Source organism: Leucoraja erinacea, chromosome 2, assembly GCF_028641065.1.
Source record: "Leucoraja erinacea ecotype New England chromosome 2, Leri_hhj_1, whole genome shotgun sequence".
Taxonomy (NCBI): Eukaryota; Metazoa; Chordata; class Chondrichthyes; order Rajiformes; family Rajidae; genus Leucoraja; species Leucoraja erinaceus.
In genome coordinates, this window is record NC_073378.1 from 103,678,798 (window position 1) to 103,685,713 (window position 6,916).

Consider the following 6,916-nt stretch of genomic DNA (forward strand, 5'->3'; position numbering starts at 1 on the left):
TTGTATAGAGTGTGTCATTCTGATGCGGCATCCTACTCTTTGGGATTTTTAATTTTTAATTGGCTGCCCTTGGTAAGTATGGGGGGTGGAAGTTTGCAACCTTCACATGGTCCACCCTGTTTCGACGAATGCAATCAACCCGGCGTGTACAACCAAATAAGATCAAATAGAACAAGTTGTCCTACAACGTTAGGCTGTGCACGCCATATGCAAGAAGAAGAAGAAGGTAAGCATGGGATAAGTTGGGCCAAAGTTTAGTTTATTGTCACGTGTACCAAGGTACAGTGAAAAGCTAAAAGTCCTGTTTCCATGCTGTATGACTCTATGACTATATGCTCCAGCAGGACTGATTCATCCTCTAATGATGATGGACATGTGTATAGTTTCCCAACTATTTTGAATTGTCAAAGATGACAAATAAGAGGCAACTTGGTCTATCGTGTCAGTGTGAGATAGTTGCCAAACAATTACAAATTGAATGCGTTGGCCCTTAATCTATTGTTCGTTTTTTACCTGTTGGCCCATAACCTATTGGGTTTTTTCCTCTGTTTCAATTATATATTTCATCTCTCCACATGCGAAGCAATTGCATAATCCACCAACTGATTCTTTAAATAAATTTCTCCTAATGTCTTCTTCTTTCAGCTACTGATAACTTAATTCCATTTACTTTAATAATTTACTCCGAAATTGAGATACCTTTCTATTATTTCATCTTTGTACGATCGGGCACTGCAGCTTTTCATTCTAAATATAGAAATTACTAGACAAAGTGGGACCCGTTGGGTCCCATGTTCACACGGGAGGGCTGGTCCCGCGACGCAATATTCCACCTCTCCACCAATTCCAATATTGGTGGCCAGTGGGGGGGGGGGGCTTTCTGGAGCGCTGGTATGGGTGTTGTTGGCTGCAGGGACTACTGGTCTCCAGAGGGCTAGTGTGAACATTGTGGGCCAAATGGATTCTTGGGGTGGCAGCTCAGTCCCTCAAGCCTGATGTGCTCGCAGTTGGTGGGCTGGCAGTTGACACGGCTATTCCTTGAAATTCCATTTCAAGCAGAGTACTAAGCCACCAAATTCAAATCCATTTTCCTACCATTTCATGCAGGGTGCAAGGCCACCAAATTCAATTGCAGTTTCTTACTTCTCCGAGCAGGGTGCAAGGCCACAAAATTCAAGTGCAGTTTCATACCACTTCAAGCAGGGTGCTAGGCCACCAAATTCAAGTGCAGTTTCATACCATTCCATGCAGGGTGCAACAACACCACATCCAAATGCAGTTTCAAACCATTTTGTGCAAGGCCACCACATTTAAATGCAGCTTCATACTATTTCAAGCAGGGTGAAACCACCATAAAAACCACCATAAAACCACACAGTAGACATCCATTGTGTTCAGTTGATTCACAGCTCAGACAGAGTTGTGACCTCTCCCTCCCCCATCATGCAGAGACTGAGCCACACCCACAATTCCGGGTTTTATAACCCCTCCCCCTCCCATCCGGAAAAAGGTGTGGCCTTCATGGCATGATTGACAGGAGGGAGATTCTCAACATTTTTAAAACACTAATAACGCTTTTGTTTTTCATTGATGGGAAGAATCCTCTGCATCTGATGAGAGGAGGGGAACTGAGTAAGATGGCCAAAAATCACAGCCGTAAGTGGTAGCGTTTTATCTAAAATCAATATAGTGCAAACAGAAAGTTGTCAAGTTTAGACAAACAACCATTTGCAGGCAGTGCCTTTTCACTTCAACCCAAACCCCCCAAACAACCATTTGCAGGCAGTGCCTTTTCACTTCAACCCAAACCCCCCAAACAACCATTTGCAGGCAGTGTATTTTTACTTCAACCCAAACAACCATTTGCAGGCAGTGCCATTTTACTTCAACCCAAACCCCCCCAAACAACCATTTGCAGGCAGTGCCTTTTTACTTCAACCCAAACCCCCCAAACAACCTTTGCAGGCAGTGCCTTTTTACTTCAACCCAAACCCCCCAAACAACCATGTACAGGCAGTGCCTTTTTACTTCAAACCAACCATATTTTCATTTTCAAACCACATTAAGGGCACTCACAGTTGAGTAGACATGTGTTCAGTGTTATTCAGAGCTCAGAGAGATGGCTTCCTCCATCTTGCAGAGACTGAGTGAGGCACACCACTTCCTGGTTTTACAGTCCCTCCCCCTCCCTCCAGCAGGGGCAGCAGAGAGAATGGCAATAAAAAAAAAACATTAATATCTCTCTTATTTTTTATCGATGGGAAAAATCCTCTGGTCCCGGAAGGCGGAGGTGAGCTCTGGGTGAGGCGGCCAAAAATGACGGCTGTAGGTGACGGCGTTCTCTCGGAAATCGCAGCACAGTGGGCCAAAAGCGGTCAAGATCAGACTTTTAGTAATATAGGATTAGCTGGAATTCACAGTGAGAAACTAATGTTTCCCCTGGAGTTATGCATTTAACCTTGATTCTGAATTTTCTGAAATATGTCTTCACTATGTGTTAAGAGGTAATTCAATCATGCTCCGTTTGCTAAGACTGATAGATATTTGTAGGCTAAGGATGCAAGGAATATGATATAAATGAAGGTGAATGGAATTGATTAAGAATTGAATGTTGGAGCAGGATTTGGGTACTGATTGGCATATATTGTCAGAGTCTGCCCTCTCCTCATTCTCATCCACTTCACCTCCCAGTACTTTTCCACTTTTCCTCCTTCTCCTCGCCTGCCACTCACCTCTCATCAGCCTAACTCTCCTCACCTGTTGCACTCAGTTGCCTCTGATCACTTATTAACTCAGTATATAGACTCTCCTCACCGTTTACAAAGTGCCAGATTGTTCTCAGCATTCATGCAAGACTCTCCAGCGATTTCCCGACTGCCTACACTGATTGAAACCGGCCTGCCCCTGACCATTCCATCCTGTCATCTTCCCGGATAGCACCTCAGACTTCTGTCCCCGACCTCCTGGTTTCTGTCTGCCTCTCTCCTGGGCTGTTTGGTGTATCCCTGCAATGGCTCCTGGACTACCTGCCTGACTTTGACTCTCCTTTCGTCTGTCCCTCGCTGGTTTGTTTGCATCGTGTGTTGGAACTCCTAGTTACCGGATCTTCCGCTACCCCGACTACGTCTCCTGCCTGCCCCTCTTCGGAACCCTCGCTCAATCCTGAGCCTCTGTGTGAGTACGGTGTACCCATTCCGGTGTTACTACTCTGTGTTACAGTATTATTATAAGGTTCATTACCAATTATACCTGTCTGATTCTGTGCTGCTATTGGGTCCAAGCTATACCCGTTACATATATTCCAATTTCAAAAGATGCCATTTTACATAATTTTCATTTGGAAGGCTGTTGCAAAAAAATAATTAATTAATTCAGTTTTATTTGTCATATGTAGGTTAACACTGTGTCAACGGTACAATGAAATGTGTTTGACAACACAATGGGTCACCTCGGCAATAATATTACAAGGATAAAATAAAATTAAAATGACATTGGTAACGTAAAAAGACAATAATAAAATAATCAACATATATTGTTTAAGAAGGAACTGCAGATGCTGGTAATTTGAAGGTAGACAAAAGTGCTGGAGAAACTCAGCGGGTGCAGCAGCATCTATGGAGCAAAGGAATTAACATGTATGATGTGAAATGTGTTTATGAGTTCAGAAGCCTGATGGTAAAAATTGTTCTTAAGTCTGGTGGGACGTGCAGCCATGCTCCTGTATCATCTGCCTGATGGTAACAAGGAGAACAGTCTGCGTGCTGGGTGGCTGTTGTCCTTAATGATGCTGTGTGCGATCCATAGGCTCCGCCGGTGGAAAATGTCCTGAATGGCTGGGAGACAGTTGCCAGTGATGTGCTGTGCCACCTTCACCACTCTCTGTAGTGATTTGTGGCTGTGAGCAGAACAGTTCCCGTACCAGACTGTGATGCAGCCCGTCAGCAGGCTCTCGATGGTGCAACTGTAGAAGTTTGTGAGGATGCTGGCGTTCATGCCAAACTTCCTCGGTCTTCTCAGGAAATAGAGCCGCTGGGAAGGCTTTCTTTGTTATTGTGGCCTTGTACAGTGTCCAGGAGAGGTCCTCAGTGATGTGCACACCGAGGAACTTGAAGCCGCTGACCCTTTTTAACCTCAGCATCACCGATGTGGATAAGGAGGTGTCCACTCCCCTGCTGTCTCCTGATGTCCACGATCATCTCTTTAGTTTTGCTGACATTGAGAGAGAGGTTATTCTCCTGGCACCAACTGTTTAGTGCCCTTACCTCCTCTCTGTAGGCCGTCTCATTGTTGTCTATGATGAGGCCCAGGATGGTTGTGTCGTCAGCAAACATTATAATGATGTCTGAGCTGTGCTTGGCAGTACAGTCGTGCATGAACAGGGAGTACAGGAGAAGACTGAGAACACTGCCCTGTGGTGCGGGCCTGTGTTGGGGATCAGTGAGGAAGAGGTGTGGCTGCCAATTCTCACCACCTGGGGCCTACCCGTCAGGAAGTTAAATATCCAGCCGCAGATGGGGGTCTCCAGTCCAAGATCAAGGAGCTTGGAGACGAGTTTTGAGGGAATGATGGTGTTGAATGCCGAGCTGTAGTCAATGAAGAGCACTCTCACATATGTATTCCCATTGTCCAGGTGGGTGAGCGCAGTGTGAGTTGCCATGGCGATGGCATCGTCCGTGGCCCTGTTTGGTCTAGACGCAAACTGAAGAGGGCCCAAGGTTCAGGGAGAGAGGAGCAAATGTGAGTTTTGACTAGCCACTCGAAGCACTTCATGATGACTGATGTCAGTGCGACAGGACGGGAGTCATTTAAACAGGAGGTTATTGGTTTCTTTGGAACAGGAACGATGGTGGATGCTTTGAAGGGGGTGGGAACCACAGACTGACTCAGGGAGAGGTTGAAGATGTTGGTGACCACCTCTGCCAGTTGATCAGCGCATACCCTGAGATCCCGCCCTGGAATACCATCCGGCCTTGGAGCTTTGCGGCCGTTGACCTTTTTTGAAGGACCGCCTCACATCTGCCGTTTGTAAGGTCAATGTGCTAGTCCCCCTGCACGCCTGTGAACTCATGGTGGGCGCTGTGTTGACTGCATCGAACCCGGCGTAAAAAGTGTTAAGCTCGTCTGGGAGCTATGCAGTAGGCGGAACAGTGCCTTTGTAGTCTGTGATGTAGCGTAATCCACTCTACATGGGGTCACAGCTGTAGTAGTTAGATTCCACAGTCTGGGGTCACAGCTGTAGTAGTTAGATTCCACTTTGTTTCTGTTGTCTCTCTTGGCTTTCCTGATGGACTTCCGGAGGTCGTATCTGGCTGCTTTGAGTTTAGCACGAATTTCCCATCCGACCCAGGGTTTCTGCTTTGGGTAAGTGCAGATGGTGGCTTTTGGAACAACATCATCGATGCACTTACTTATGTAGCCTAAGACAGAGTCTGTGCATTTGTTGATGTTGATACCGAGTCCGGTAGGCGGCGCGGCTCTGGCCAGCAGCGGCCTCTGCAGCCTGTCCGCGTTTTTATTATTTTTGTCTGTGTTTTTGTGTAGTGTTTGTTATTTTATGTTGGGGTGTGTGTGTGGGGGGGGTGGGGTGGGGTGGGAGGGGGGGGGGGAACTTTTTGAATCTCTCCCTGCACTGGAGACCCGACCTTTTCTCGTCGGGTCTCAGTCGTCGTTGAGGCCGCAACGAGGAGCGGCCTCCAACAGGAATAGACCGGGGACTCGGGTGTCGACTCACCATTGCCGTCGCGGAGCTGGCCGAGTCCGGAGCGGTGGAGGAGCGCTGCTGCTGCTGATGCTGTTGCTGCTGCTGCTGCTGCTGCTGCTGCTGCTGCTGCTGCTGCTGCTGCCGGAGAGTCGGAGGCTCTCTACAGGTCTGTGGACGACGGCGCCGGGAGCCCACGGCTCCCTGGGGGGAGACCGCTTTTCGGGGCTTCTGCGGCGGCGACTTCTCCCGCCCGAGTTACGGGGTCGAAGAGCTCCTGGAGCGGGGCCTGACACCACTGCCCTGTGCGGCTGGAATGGCCGCGGACTCTGCGAGCGCACACCGGGGGCTCCAACATCAAGACCCGGTGTGCGACCTCGCACCACCCGGCGTGGCTTTAATGGCCGCGGGACAATCGCCATCGCCAGCCGGGGGCTATGACTTTGACTCTGACATCGGGGGGGGGGGGAGAGTGCAGTGGAGAGAGAAGTTTATTTGGCCTTCCATCACAGCTATGTGATGGATGTTTATGTTAAATGTAATTGTGTTGTGTCTGGGGTCTATTTGTGTGTAATGTATGGCTGCAGAAACGGCATTTCGTTTGGACCTCCAGGGGTCCAAATGACAATTAAATTGACTCTTGACTCTTGACTTCTGCTGCGTCCTCAAACATCTGCCAGTCAGTTGTGTCAAAGCAGTCCTGCAAGACCTCATCAGCCTCATTGTTCCATTTGTAAATGTCCCTGGAAAGCGGATTTTCCTGTTTTAGTTTCTGCCTGTATGCAGGCAGCAGTAGAATGGAACAGTGATCTGCCTTACCAAAAGCAGGGTGGGGGAGGGGCTTATAGCAGTCCCTAAATGGGGTGTAACAATGGTCCAGAGTCTGCTCTCCCCTAGTGGGAAAAGTGATGTGTTGGAAGTATTTTGGGAGAACCTTCTTCATGTTGGCTTTGTTGAAGTCTCCCAGAACAATGAACGCAGTCTCAGGGTGGGAGTTCTCCAGCCCATTTACAGTCCTATACAGTTCGTCCAGGGCTAGAGATTTATCCGCCTGTGAGGGGCTGTAAGCAGCTGTAAGGAGGACTGTGCTTAACTCTCTGGGGAGGTAGAAAGGTCTAGCTTTAATGGTCAGCAGCTCCAGAACCGGGGAGCAGTGAGTAATTAAAACGCACACATCCGTGGCCCACGAAAAGTTAACCAGAAAGCACACATCCCCTC

At 48.2% G+C, this 6,916-nt stretch overlaps 1 pseudogene; it reads left to right on the top strand.

Moving 5' to 3' along the window:
- The window catches only part of LOC129705961 (basic proline-rich protein-like), a 10,486-nt pseudogene extending 5,485 nt beyond the window's left edge, over window positions 1-5,001 (top strand).
- The last annotated feature ends 1,915 nt before the right edge of the window (window positions 5,002-6,916 follow it).